This window comes from Salvelinus alpinus, chromosome 11, assembly GCF_045679555.1.
Source record: "Salvelinus alpinus chromosome 11, SLU_Salpinus.1, whole genome shotgun sequence".
NCBI lineage: Eukaryota > Metazoa > Chordata > Actinopteri > Salmoniformes > Salmonidae > Salvelinus > Salvelinus alpinus.
The window spans coordinates 42,378,547-42,394,468 of NC_092096.1; positions in this window are offsets into that span (position 1 = coordinate 42,378,547).

The window sequence follows — 15,922 nt, forward strand, 5'->3', positions numbered from 1 at the left end:
GTCGTTCTCCCCTGGTCGCAGCCTGCATTGTCTTCCTGGAGTAACTCAAACTGTGCATGTTATGTCTTGAGAATCATCCCCCCCCCCCCATTGAGACACCATTTTAGTAAGCTAAAACCGACATCCTGATCTTCAAATGCGCCAATGAGACTTTACATAGGAATGAATGATGTGACGTCATCAATGGCTTTGTCCATTTGTATATACTGCCTATGGCTGAGGCACACATGACCTCATAGAGCCATAGTGGCTCCACGCACCAGCAGTCAAACCCATAATTGTACGGGGAAGTTTAAGATTCTAAACCCCAAAAACATCCAAACTGGCAATATTCAAATGATTCCACATAACCTTCTTATGGTGGTCTGTGGTTTGTTTGTTGAACGGTATGAGTACAGCCGCTCATCCTTGGCTGAAAGATACAGTACGACGGTGAACAAAACATTTTTGCGGAGGCTGATTACTTGAACTGCTACTGCATCTAGTCTATTGTGTTTAAATGTTATGGAGAGCGAGCGAGAGAGAGAGAGAATGAGAGAAAGAGATAGAGAGAGCGAGAGAGAGAGAGAGAGCTGTCAGAGGTTAGGTAGTGTGGGGGAGTTAAACTGTGGCTGTGCTGCTACAGGGCCTGTCGTCTGGGTTTGTTTCCTACACTAATCACTGTGTGGGTACACACACACACACGCATGTGCATACACTCGCGCACACACACATCTGTGGAGAGCAGATCGGTCATCGTGTGCTCACCCTCCTCTGCACTACTATTGCTGTAGTGTGAGGTTCAGGTCGTTCTGGTCAGAAACAAGAGGGTATGGTTTTAACCTCAGACATACTGACACACACACATTCCAATGAGTAGTTTGGTTCTGCTCCTCTCTCATGAATGATGCTGTCCTAGCTAAACCGAGGACAGTCAGGGAACACAACCAGAGAACATGGAAATGGAGCAGCAGGTGGGAGTAGACTACTTAAAGCATTGTGGAATTAGCTAGCTGATGCTGAAGCTATTTTGTGTGTAAATTCAGAATATCGGTACTGTATTAAAGGTCTTCAAGTCCCGAGGGTCAAAACATTGTCTATAAAGCACATGGGTGCAAAGATTGCAGTGTGCTATGTATTCCTTACCTTTTACAGGTTATGTAATCACTTGAATAGAGTCTTTGACAGCAGTACACACACACACACTTACACAATCCAACCGATTAATGGACTGCTGAATGTATATTTGTTTCTCTTGCTTTGTCTGCTCTTTCAATATTATGTCTATCTCTGATAAGCTACCCAGGAAAGGGCTGAAAATATCCCATATTAATATATGTAGCCTTAGAAATAAGGTTAATGAAATCAATAACTTGCTAACATCAGATAACATTCATATATACAAATTATATCTGATGTTAGTAAGTTATTGATTTCATGAACCTTATATCTAAAGATACATATATTAATATGGGCTATTTTTAGCCCTTTCCTTTCCTATTAGTATCCATTTCTGAGACTCACTTAGATAATATAGCAGTAGCAATACATTTTTACGTTTGACATTTTTGTCATTTAGCAGACACTCTTATCCAGAGCAACTTACAGGAGCAATTAGGGCTAAGTGCCTTTGCTCAAGGGCACATTGACATATTATTCACCTAGTTGGCTTGTGGATTCAACCCAGCATCCTTTTGATTACTGGCCCAATGCTCTTAACCACTAGGCTACCTGCCACAATACAAGGATACAACATCTATATAGAAGAGACAGGAATGCTTATGTGGGAGGTGTTGCCTTATTCAGAGCCATATCCCTGTAATGCTTAGAGAATATATTTTGTCAAGTGTTATTGAAGTGTTGTGGTTGCAGGTTCACCTGGCACATCTAAAGCCTTTTCTTTTAGGGTGTTGCTATAGGCCACCAAGTGCTAACAGTGAGTATCTAAATAATATGTGTGAAATACATACCACCCTACATCTGACTGCTGGCTTTATACTGAACCTAAGCAGGGTTGGTCCTGGTCAGTCCCTGGATGGGAGACCAGATGCTGCTGGAAGTGGTGTTGGAGGACCAGTAGGAGGCACTCTTTGGGGACTGTCCTCTGTAGGGTACTGTCTTTCAGATGGGACATTAAACTGGTGTTCTGACTCTCTGTGATCACTAAAGATCCCATGGTACTTGTTGTAAGAGTAGGGGTGTTAACCCCGGTGTCCTAGCTAAATTCCCAATCTGGGCATCATGGACACCTAATCATTCCCAGTTTACAATTGGCTCATTCATCCCCTCTCCCCGTAACTATTGCCCAGATTGTTGCTGTTCATGAAAATGTGTTCTCAGTCAACTTACCTGATAAAATAAGGGTTAAATAAAAAAATGCTTGATACTATCAGAACTCAGGATAAGATGCAGACAGCTAGAGTCACAGATGTTAATTGGCCCAGACAGGGGGCAGGCAAAAGACAGGTCAAAGGCAGGCAGAGGTCTGTAATCCAGGGGTGGTCAGAACTAGGGAACAGAACTTGAGAATGCAGGGAGATGGGAAGATACACTGGGAAGACCTGACAAGACAAACAGAGAACACAGGTATAAATACACTAGGGATAATGAGGAAGATGGGTGATACCTGGAAGGGGGTGGAGACAAGCACAAAGAAACAGATCAGGGTGTGACAGTACCCCCCCCCCCCCTCATAGGGGTGCCACCTGACGTCCTACCTGGGCGCATACCTGGTTGACTGGGGTGCCGGTGTTGGAAATAGGAGACAAAAGGCTGTGAGAAAGAGGTTTAATCGTAGACACATGAAAAGTGGGATAAATACAGAGGGTAAGGTGCAACAGAAGACGAACAGCAGAGGGGCTAATGATCTTGGAGATGGGGACAGGGCCGATAAAACGGGGGGAAAGTTTGCTGGGACTCCACCCGGAGGGGCAGATCTCGGGTGGACAGCCATACCCTCTGCCCGAGACGATACCGGGGTCTGGTGGCGGTCCGCTTATTGCCAATACCTGGAGGTGGTCTTGAGAAGAGCCGACCGGGCTCTCTTCCAGGTACGGTGACAGCGGCGGACAAACATCTGGGCCGAGGGTATGCCTGAATATTGATTGGTTTTCATCAAGCTGTCCGCTCAAGAGGAAGCTTCTCACTGTAATCAGTGCCTGTAATCTGGTTCAGGTTATTAATCAACCTACAAGAGTGTTTACAAACACTACAGGAACAAGATCATCCACATGTATTGATCAAATTATTACTAATACTGCAGAACTGTGTTCTAAAGCTGTATCCATACCCATTGGATGCCGTGATCACAATATAGTGGCTATATCCAGGAAAGCCAAAGTTCCAAAAGCTGGGCCAAAAATAGTGTATAAGAGATCATACAAAAGATTTTGATGTGACTCTTACGTGGATGATGTTAAAAATAGTTGTTGGTCTGATGTGATTATAAGGAGTATCCAGACGCTGCACTTGATGGATTTATGAAATTGCTTCTTCCAACTGTTGATAAACATGCACTTGTTAATTAAGAAACTGACTGTTAGAACTGTTAAGGCTCCATGGATTGAAAAACTGTGTGGTTGAAAGAGATGGGGTAAAAGGAGTGGCTAATAAGCCTGGTTGCACATCTGACTGGCTGACTTACTGCAAATAGAGAAATTATGCGACTAAACTCAACAAAAATTTAAAATAAACTGTATCATGAAGCCAAGATCAATGATATAAAGAATTATGAAAACATTCAATGAAATTATGAGTAGAAAGACAAATTCAACTCTATCTTTCATCGAATTAGATGGCTTATTCATCACATAACCATTTGAGGTTGCCAATTATTTGAATGATTCTTTCATTGGCAAAGTGGACAAACTTAGGCAGGAAATGCCAACAACGAACAGTGAGCCATCGTACTCATGCATAAAAAAAACTAATAATGAAAGAAAAGCATTGTAAGTTAGAATTTTGTAAAGTTCATGTGGAAAAAATATTGTTATCGATCATGACAAACCTCCTGGCATTGACAACTTAGATGGAAAGCTACTGAGGATGGTAGCTGACTCTATAGCCACTCCTATCTGTCATATTTTTAATCTGAGCCTTGAGGAAAGTCTTTGTCCACAGGACTGGAGGGAAGCCAAAGTCATTCTGCTAGCCAAGCGTGGTAAAGCAGCCTTTACTGGTTCTAACAGCAGACTGATTAGCTTCTGTCACCTCTTAGCTGGTAATGAATGGTGTGACTGTTGAGCAAGTTGAGGAGAATAAATGATTTGGTGTTACCTTAGATTGTAAACTTCCATGGTCAAAACATATAGATTCAATGGTTGTAAAGATGGGGAGAGAAAGCAAGTCCCACAAAGCAAGTCCTGCAGGCTCTAGTTTTATCTTCTCTTGATTATTGTCCAGTCATGTGGTGAAGTGCTGCATAGAAAGACCTACAGTAGTTAAGCTGCAGCTGGCCCAGAACAGAGCGGCACGTCTTGCTCTTCATTGAAATCAGAGGGATAATATTAATACGATGCATGCCAGTCTCTCTTGGCTGAGAGTTGAGGAAATTGAGGAAAGACTGACTGCGTCACTTCTTGTTTTTATAAGAAACATTCAAGTGTTGGAAACTGTTTGTATAGCACTGACACACACACTTACCCCACCACACATGCCACCAGGGATCTTTTCACAGTCCCCAGGTCCACAACAAATTCAAGGAAACATACAGTATAATACAGAGCCATGAGTGCATGGAACTCCCTTCCATCTTATAAAGCGCAAGTGAACTGCAAACCTGGTTTCAAAAAACAGCTGTCACCCTTGTCGTCGGCTAATGGGGATCCTAATAAATCAAAACCACCCCCAGGAGCCTGGCCTTTCTACCCTCCGCCCAGATCGAGACATGACCCGGCGTAATTGTTCCTCTCTAATTAAATCAAATTAACACAGCTCTTTCCTAGTTATCAGCATGTAGTTTTATCCACACTCACTACAATGGATAATCCCTGTATGCTACAGGTACTAAGACGTAGGGTACAGCTCTATTATAGCCCTCTTTACACGACGGACAGACATACTTTTAGTGGTTCTCAAACCTCTCCCCGGGACCCCTATACGCTTCACAATTTTGTTGTATCCCTGAATTAGCTCACCGGATTCACCTAATTAATGGCTTGAAACTTAGTTGCCAAGTTGAATCAGGTATGCTACCTCTGGAATAGATCAAATGCATGGAACGGCTGGGGGTCCCTGAGGAGAGGTTTGAAAAGCATTGCAAAGACGAAGCATAAGGAATGAGGATCAATTGCTTTTACCTAGACAGACAGATAGACAGAGACACACACAGACAGACAGACTTTCAATTATTTCCACAGCACATCATACAAGCAGGATGAAGGTAACATCACTCAGACAAGAAGAACCAGACCTGATGCGCCTCTCAGTCTGTACCAGTTTAGATTCCCCAACGCTGTCTGGACGTCTAACAGAGATCCACATCTAATTCAGCCTTTGTCTGTCTAAACTCTAGACGAGGCCTGGGAATTTATACATCAGAGATTTGGACGGTTTGCTGTGATCGATGGATCTCTAATGGTGGAGCTGCGTGATTAATCATCAGGCTCATTACCGCAGTGCCAGCCAGAAATCACAAGCTAACCATGCCAGAAGTAAAACGAAACTCTTATTGTGTGTGTGTGTGTGTGTGTGTGTGTGTGTGTGTGTGTGTGTGTGTGTGTGTGTGTGTGTGTGTGTGTGTGTGTGTGTGTGTGTCTGTCTGTCTGTCTGTCTGTCTGTCTGTCTGTCTGTCTGTCTGTCTGTCTGTCTGTCTGTCTGTCTGTCTGTCTGTCTGTCTGTCTGTCTGTCTGTCTGTCTGTCTGTCTGTCTGTCTGTCTGTGTGTCTGTGTGTCTGTGTGCGTGTGAGATCGATCGTTTTCTACAAAGCCTTTAAAAAGAGATGCAAAGAGAGATGGCCCATGATTGGCCTTTGTGATGTGACGCTTTCCTTATTTGGGACAGGAGCCAACTGCAATCGTCTCAGTTGCGATTGAAGGCTTTTTAGCTTGTTGAAGGTCAGATGATAAGAGGTTGATTGAAAGTGCTAAATGCCGCTCTTTTAGGAGAGTCAAGACACACCATTCAAGTCATCCGTAATGTTATGTTTGCTTTACCAGCCACAGGTCAATCCTACTCTTTGTCATTTTTGCAACACATAATTGTGTGTCTGTGTGTGCGTGTGAGCGTGCGTGCCTGCGTAACGGCGTGCGTGTCTGCCATGGCCATTTCGGATACAAAATGGATGGTCAAATATAAAATTCCCTGTCATCGTAGAGTTGGCACCGCGTGAGATGATAATGTTATTCTGTTATTGATCACAGCAGAGATCCATTAGGCTCTCCCTCTAAGAGAAACAAAGTAGGGTGGAGAATGTGTGTGGATCCCAAATGGCACCCTACTCCCTATATAGTGCTGGGCACTGGTCAAAAGTAGTGCACTGTGTCGGGAATAGGGTGCCATTTGGGACGCATCCTGTGTCTGATACGATGCAATGCGGCGTCTTTATCGAGCTGTTGCTCTGTAGACAACTGATTAAGTATCCTATTTGGAGGGCCACAGACAAAACGCTTTACCCCTGGTAGTTATCAAAGGTGGTGTACATCAAGAGTAAATGGACCCGAGTAAAAACACTTGATCTCTAGAGCTGTAATAGAAGTCTGATAGTTTTGTTGAGGAATCTAGTGTCTATAGTTCGGACTTTGGTTTGCCCAATTAAGTTATCCAATATGTCTGGGGATAGGGACCTGATCTTTTAAAAGCTTCTGTGGCCTTGAAGAGAACATTACAGCAACTTTATTTTTGAAAAGGACTATTGTGGGGAATCAGTTAGTAAAGCAGAGGTTCACTTCACTCTAATTTCCTCACACACTCCCATTTCCTCGTAAGAAACCTTGCCTAACAGCTGACTTTGAGAGTTCCTAAGCTGTTGAAATAAACCATTCTGGCTCCATTTCTTATGACATATAATTTTTTCATAAGACTCTCATCAACTCCTGTGTTGGAGCAGAATGGCTCTGGGTGGAAGTGTGATGAATAGTCAAACAGGATGTTGAATGGGATGAATATTTGCAATATTTAGACTTCCTATAGAGCTGTGTATGAGGCAAGTGCAGCTGTGACGCATGCACACACACACACACACACACACAAACATGCCCCCCCCCCCACCCCAACCCACACACACACACACACACACACTGTTACGTCCGTTGTTGGAATGAGACCAACGTGCAGCGTGGTAGGCGTTCATTTTTCTTTATTAAAAATGACACCGAAAAACAACAAAATACAAAAACGAACGTAAAGCTATATGCAGTGCAGAAAGCAACTACACACAAACAAGATCCCACAACTGAAGGTAGGAAAAAGGGCTGCCTAAGTATGATCCCCAATCAGAGACAACGATAAACAGCTGCCTCTGATTGGGAACCATACTAGGCCAACAAAGAAATAGAAACATAGATTTGCCCACCCAAGTCACACCCTGACCTAACCAAATAGAGAATAAAAAAGGCTCTCTAAGGTCAGGGTGTGACACACACACACACACACACACACACACACACACACACACACACACACACACACACACACACACACACACACACACACACACACACCACACACACACTTGTAACAGGTAACCAGCAGGTTAACACGTTCAAGATGACATTTTAATTCCATCTGACTCTTAATTAATATAAATACAATAGCTTAGATAATCTACACTCTTTCAATGAATACATTATGTTTAATTGGCTCCTATAGCCATGCCATGTGGTGGGTTAATAAATGTGACTGTTTGATTGCAGAGCAGAGGCTCCACTGCAAACAATGCCATGTGCTCAGAGTTAATGAGGTATGAAATCAAAACCATTTGAGCATGATTGTACCATTCAACCGAACCTGGCCATGCTTTATACTAAGTAACAATGTTCCTCACTGTGATCTTATTAAACTGGCCTATGGATGCCTTATATGAAACTATGCATAGATCTGGAATTAAACAAGCTGTCTGTGAGTGGGAGTGGGAGTGGGAGGAGAGAGAGAGGCGAGGAGGAGGGTGAGGAGACAGGGAAAGGTCATGTTGAGCGGAGCCTGCCAGGAACATCTAGGCCTATACTCCACAGGAAGAAACACATACATCTTGGAAGCAAATATTCGTCATTTGTTTACATGATGTTGGAGATCACTAAGGGAAATTCCAGCACATCATGTTGCTATGCACACTTCTTTCAAAATGTATTAAGAACCTGAAAATAACATAAGCATGCGATGTGATATGCCATGGTAGAGAGCCCTGTGGCAATGTAATATGCTGTATGTTATTTCCATCACCCCAATGATGGGATGAAACCTATGCCGACGGGTGTACTCAGTGACGTATCTCACATCATCACTAAAGCCATCCATCTCAGCAGTGAGTGGTGTGGAACCTGCAGTGTTTCCCTCAGATGGGGCTAAAGGATAGGTTCTGTCGTGCTGTGCTGCTCTGTCTATAAATACAACCTCCTTGAGAAGGAAGGAGCGCTCACTTTGCAGGTGCTGCCTCTCCTCTTCATACAGCTCCGAATACTGTTGACCAGGGCCCATAGCGCTGTGGTCAAACGCAGTGCACTATATAGGGAAGAGGGTGCCTTTTGGGACACAGTCCTTGTGTGGGTGCCAAGATAGTCACAGAATCTGGAGAATCTACAGTTTAAATTCGTGAAGGGGAGCACTGTGCTAGAAAAACCTAACCAAACCATACTCCTGCCACAGTGGGGTGTAAAAATAGCATTGTGCAAGTAAGTGATTCAGAAATGCGCTATGACATGATTCACAACAATGTATCATGTCACACTCCAATACGCAATGTAAAGGCTTATGTCTTCTTGACATTAACCATCTTTTCTTCTACCAAACAACAGAGTGAGTTTTGTTGTGGGGCATAGCTAGCTTTCACAACTCTAATATCCCCTCCAGGCATTTGCAAAATCGAAATGTTTCATTGCTCATAAAATATAAGCCTCTGTCGTCCCCATCATGGTATTTTTAACCAAGGCTAAAAATAATGAAAAATAAAAATTACTATAGTATATGATTGTATAAATACTATAGTATACATTTACTGTAGTGTTGCAGAGATGACAGTAGTGTTTTTGCGGACTGTAGTACAGTATATACAGTACTATAGTAATTACTGTAGTGTTTTTGCGGACTGTAGTACATTGTAGTATTTACTGTAGTATTTTTGCAGACATTACCTTAGTATTTACTAAAGCGTTTATGTTTTATTATCTTTGACATACAGTGCCTTTGGAAAGTATTCAGACCCCTTAACTTTTTCCACATTTTGTTACATTACATCCTTATTCTAAAATGGATTAAATTGTTAAATTGTTTTTCCCCCACATCAATCTACACACAATACCCCATAATGACAAAGCAAACACAGCTTTTTAGACATTTTTGCAAATGTATAAAAAATGTCAAACGGAAATATCATATTTCCGTACATAGTATTCAGACCATTTACTCAGTACTTTGTTGAAGCACCTTTGGCAAAGATTAAAGCCTCGAGTCTTCTTGGGTATGAAACTACAATCTTGGCACACCTGTATTTGGGGAGTTTCTCACATTCTTCTCTGCAGATCCTCTCAAGCTCTGTCAGGTTGGATGGGAAGTGTCGCTGCACAGCTATTTTCAGGTCTCTCCAGAGTTGTTCGATCGGGTTCAAGTCCAGGCTCTGGTTGGACCACTCAAGTACATTTAGAGACTTGATCCGAAGCCACTCCTGCAGTCTTGAAGCCAGTCTTGGCTGTGTGCTTAGGGTCGCTGTCCTGTTGGAAGGTGAACCTTTGCCCCAGTCTGAGGTCCTGAGCGCTCTAGAGCAGGTTTTCACCAAGGATCTCTGTACTTTGCTCCGTTCATCTTGAAAAAGGGGGGGTCTGAATACTTTTCGAATGCACTGTAGCAGTGGGGGCTTTCAGAAATACTGAAAGGGCAAATTTTCCATAACCTGTACAATAGGTAGGTAGGACTGAGTTCTGAACAGATCGTTCAGAGCTTATGCTATTTTCTATAACCTGTAGAGAACACAAAATATGATCTACATTTCGCATGTAGGTTTCTCACTTATGGGTGGCAAAAATTGGGAAATGGGGGAGGGGAATGGGCAGGGTAAGTGCAAATTAAATACTGTAGTATATACTATAGTGTATACTGTAGTGTTTTTGCGGCCTGTAGTATATTGTATTATTTACTATAGTATTCTACACTATACTACAACTTTTTATATTAAGTACTACACATTGAGGGATATTACAGTTTGTAGTATACTATTCTACAATATAATACAGTTACCTACATAATTCTATAGTAAGTTCTGTACTTTCTGTAGTAAATTGTCATATTTTTTTATGTGGGGGGAGTTGAACGCATCAGTCAAAACCAATTCATCTCAGACTGCTGTAACACTCTCCAAGTGCTGCTCTAGGTGGAATTATGATGAACCTACAGCATCTTGGTCATGAGGATTGAGTCTGTCATGTACACAAAGTCCAAACTGTTCCTGCCAACCCTCTTGTCATGTGCCTGTATGGCCTAGTGAAGAGTGTTCTCAACCATTAAATAAAGATTGCTGCATAAACTCATACCTTCTGTCTTTTTATGCTTCTGCTTTTATTGCATAATAAACAAACTACTTTTTCTGAGCCTTTTCCAATCTACAGCTTTGGGGTAGAAAGGCAGAGTGTTGAATTGTCTTTATTCATGCAGAATCCCATAGAAACACATATAAAGTGAAATACTTAACCATTGATAAATCATGTGAGTAGAGCATTACAAGTGTTACGTACACTCTGGGACCATGGTCTACCTTAAGTGCACACCATCATTCACCAACGCTGGTCGTTCAGAGATAATCACCAATGATTTCCTTGATTAGTTGAATTAGGTGTTAGTGCAGGGTTGGAACAAAACCTGCACACCTTGTAGGTCTCCAGGTGTAACGTCCTGACCAGAGTTCTTATGTGTTTTGCTTGTTTAGTGTTGGTCAGGACGTGAGCTGGGTGGGAATTCTATGTTGTGTGTCTAGTTCGTCTGTTTCTGTGTCCAGCCTAATATGGTTCTCAATCAGAGGCAGCTGTCAATCGTTGTCCCTGATTGAGAATCATATATAGGTGGCTTGTTTTGTGTTGGGGATTGTGGGTGGTTGTTTCCTGTCTCTGTGTTTTTGTCTGCACCAGATAGGACTGTTTCGGTTTGCCACATTTTGTTGTTTTGTATCGTTGTAAGTGTTCACTGTTTTCATTTAATTAAACATGTTGAGCACTGGCTACGCTGCGTGTTGGTCCGATCCCTGCTACACTCTCTCTTCTAGTGAAGAGAGGGAAGGCTGCCGTTACACCAGGACCACAGGCTGGTGACCACTGCTCTACTGTATCCTAGCACCAGGATACTGTTACAGAGCAGTGAAGGAAGTTATGTGACTTCTACATAGTTTGGCAGACCAATGACACCAAAAGCGTAATATAAAATGCCTTGGCACTAGAAGCACACGTTGTGATGCTTCGACAGCTGTTGACCATATGAAAATATATTAACTTGTTACTGTGCGGCACAGCTATGAAATAACATTACGATGTGTGGATGTTCATTAGATTTGACTTACCGCGTGTGTGAATGCATGTGTGCGTGCATGAGTGTGCGTGCGTGCGTGTGTGTGTGTGTACAGTATGCAAAAGCCCAGTCCCCGGCCAAGTCCCTCCTTGGCCTGAACAGAATGAGAGAGGGTAATCAAATTAGACCTCTATTTAATCCTCTCGCCCCCTTCCCTGTCCCTCCACTAACCCTATGAGGATAATTAGCGTTAGCTTGCTAAACCTACAACTTGCTGGAGATGTGTTACTCTGCTCGATGGAGGAGAGAGAGGAGGAGAGGGATAGAGAAGAGAAAAGGAGGATTAAACAAGATAAATGACAAATGAAAGAGACAGAGATAGAGAGAGAGAGAGAGCGAGACAGAGACAGAGACAGAAAGACCAAAGTGAGAGAGAGAAATAGAGCGAGAGGGAGGGTTGTGAGAGGGTTCTGAAAAGGCTGACGACCGTGAGTCTGCTACCTCAGGGCTAAGGCTGCCAGCCATCACGTCTGGCGGGGAGCTATTTGTTTATTTGCTTTTCTTTGTTTGTTTCTGTTTGTTTTCCCAGATCCAATTGTACAGAGAGGGAGGGGGGCAGAGAGCGGGGGAGAGAACGAGGAAGAGAGAGAGATAGAGAGAGTTGGTTGCATGGGCTCAGGGACGATATCATTCACCTGAAAGCTCGGGCACAAACATCCAAACAGCCTCAGCCTCTGCATGACTTCAGCTCACCAGGAGGAGCCATCTTCTGGCTGGCTGAAAGCAGATAAATAGATCAATAAAGAAATAAAAAACCATGCAACCAAAACCAGACAAAATACGCTTTACTTCAACCTTTCTGGAAATGATTTGTTTTCTTTTTTGATAGGGCACAGAATCCCTATCAAGTTCTCACCCTCCTGCTCTCTGGGCAGTGGGCATTGATCGTTGGCATAGCATGCGGTGCAGAGTCATCCAAAGATGGCAAGGGGCCTCTACTCTGTATGGGTGAGAGGGCCCTGGCCTCGCACATTCTTTTCCTTTCCTGGCTCTACTTCTGATTCGGTCCCTTTGTTGCCCCTGAGTGCCTCGATTACCTCCACTGTGTTCAGTCAGCGGGTGTTGAGTTATCGGAGCTGTTTCGTTTGCTCTACTGGTTCACAGCCCTGATAGCCTACGTCCCAAATCACAGTCTATTCCCTTTATAGTGCACTAGGGCTCTGGTCAAAAGTAGTCCACTATATATGGAATCAGGTGCCATTTAGGACGCACCCAGTCTGCAGTCTCAGATGGATAGAGATGAAGCCTGCCAGCTGGGGACTTCCTGTTCATGCAGGCCATCTCCCGCTGAGCTCAAAGCCCAACTAGAGGTCCCTGGCCGGCGCATAGTGCTGACAGACCCGACCCTGGGACGGCACTGCCCTGGAGCTTCACACTGAGTAGGAGGTGTGGCGATCAGAGAGGGTCCTGTGGTTCAACATTAAATAGGCATGCCAGAAAGGACACCCCAGGAATATCATCAGAACTTTAGCGTTCACATTATGAGCTATTTATTCCTAATCAATGCAAGGGTTAGGATCCTGGTTGAGGTGGCTAAGTTTAGGGTTGGTGGTTAAACAGTTCTATTCTACAGTTCTATTCAGTCCTTTCTACAATGGGCATAGTGCCAATGTTAGTACCAATGTACATTATGTGCTCTCTATCCAGATTAGTGATGACCATCCAGGGTCCTACTGGACCCCATGCGGAGAGGAGAGGGACACTGTGGGAGTGTGACAGACTGGATTTGTGATTTCCTGAAGCCTCACACCAGCTTGCTATACTGAGTCAGTATGGACAGTCTGCTATACTCACTTGGCATCTGGCAGCTCTACTCTTCAGCTGTGATGGTAAAGAGAATGACATTATCTCTGATTGATGATCACAATTGTGCCTTTTGATTGAGCCATGTTTTTTTTGGGCAGCTTTGACATGGCAATGAAGCATTAAAGGGATACTTTGGTATTTTGGCCCTTTTGGCCCTTATTTACTTTCCCAGAGTCAGATGAACTTGTGGATATCATTTTTATATCTCGAAGTGCAGTTTGGAAGAAATTGCTAACTAGCGCTAGCACAATTGCTCGGTAGAGTTAACATAATGACTGGCATGCTAGCAGATACCCATAGCTAGCATGCTAGCAGATACCCATAGACCTCCAGTCATTGCGCTAATGCTAGTTAGCATTGGCTCGCAAAACTACCTCTAACTTCCTTCATAATGGACAGAGACATAAAAATGGTATCCATTTGGCATCATTGCTAAAATCCTGAAGTATCCCTTTAACCACTGGAAATTAATAGCTAAACTTTAATAGGCCATTCCAATGCTGAAAATTGTATTACAGTTCTATTTCTTCCCTCCGTCTTAACTTCAACCTTTGACCCCTGACTTCTCTCCTCCCTCTCTCCATCCTTCAATCCCTGGTAGAGCAGGACAATGAGTGGGTGTCAAGATGAAACAATAGTTAGTATTACTCCTAGTACAAAAGACAGGTCTTAATGAAGAGAAAAGGAAACTGAGGCTGATTTAGACCGAAAGAGGGGGCGAGAGTTAGAGAGACAACGAAGAGAGAGAGATAGATGAGTTATGTCATCACCTCAGGAGTTGGCCATGTATTCTGAATCCTGATTCTGTCCTGTAATTGGTCAGCATTAAAACACATGCAGTAGAGATTTCCCTATGGACATGCAGTAAAACTGTCTCCAACTCCTACGAGGCTATTCATTAGATACAGTATATAAGACACAATAAACCAAAAAATATTCCATATCGTCATAATATCTATTATTTGAATGTTTCTTCCGCATTCCGTTCATTCAGCTGCGTCTCTACAGACGCGACAACCGAACAGTGCTCTCTCTCTGTGCACCAAATGAATGCATTCAACATCTTCAAAGCATTTACTTTTTATGTTTAATACCTCGCCTTTTCACAGACGAGATCTAATTACGTTAATGGCTCGAGTGTACCTTCTTATTTAAGAGAAAAAACGAATGTCTAGCAGTTTCTCTACCGGTAACAAGAGTAATCACAGTCGTGTCACAAAAGTGGAAAATACGACCTAGGGAACAAGACAGAGAGATAGGGAAAGAGAGAGAGGCATTGCATTGAAGCTGTTCTGTGCCCTGCCAGACACACAAACGGGATTTTAGAGGGGAAGTGTGAAGGACTACACCATGTGCATGCCCGCGTGCTTGCTTGTGTGGCATGCATGTATATGTGTGTGCTGAAATAAATAGCAGCAAATGCCAAACACATCTCTGGTGCGACTGCACTTGAAGAAACTTTCAAAGTTCTTTAAATTTTCCAGATTGACTGACCTTCAAGTCTTAAAGTAATGATGGACTGTCGTTTCTTGGTCTTTTACGAAATAGGGTTATCTTCTGTATCCCACCCCTACCTTGTCACAACACAACTGATTGGCTCATACGCATTAAGAAGGAAAGAGATTCCACAAATTAACTTTTAACAAGGCACACCTGTTAATGGAAATGCATTCCCGGTGACTACCTCATGAAGCTGGTTGAGAGAATGCCAAGAGTGTGCAAAGCTGTCATCAAGGCAAAGGGTGGCTACTTTGAAGTATCTCAAATATAAAATATATTTTGATTTGTTTAACACTTTTTTGGTTACTACATGATTCCATATGTGTTATTTCATAGTTTTGATGTCTTTACTATTATTCTACAATGTAGAAAATAGTAAAAATAAAGAAAAACCCTTGAATGCGTAGGTGTGTCCAAACCTTTGACTGGTACTGTATGTATGCACATGTTTGATAACAACATGTCTGTAGCTGATTAGATGGGATTGATTGTGTGTAACTTCCTGTTAAACTGTGTCCTTGGTGTGTGATGCGTGTTTGTGGAAAATACCTCCGGGTGCTGCATAATGGAATGACCTGTTGTGTCTGAGTGAGTGACAGCTCCCTCTCTGTCTCCCTCTCTCTCTGTCTCCCTCCCTCTGTCCGTACGTCCCTCTCTCTCTCTCTCTCTCTCTCTCGGTCTCTCTCTCTTCTCATCGACATGAAACATGCACCAGCAGATCTCCTTCGTTTACTCAGACAGAGAGAAGGATAAAGACAGGGAAGGATAGACAGAGAAAAAGGAAGGGAGCAAGGTTCCTGGGAAATTGAGTTGACAAGAGATTGAGACACAATCCTATGTGTGTGTGTGTGTGTGTGTGTGTGTGTGTGTGTGTGTGTGTGTGTGTGTGTGTGTGTGTGTGTGTGTGTGTGTGTGTGTGTGTGTGTGTGTGTGTGTG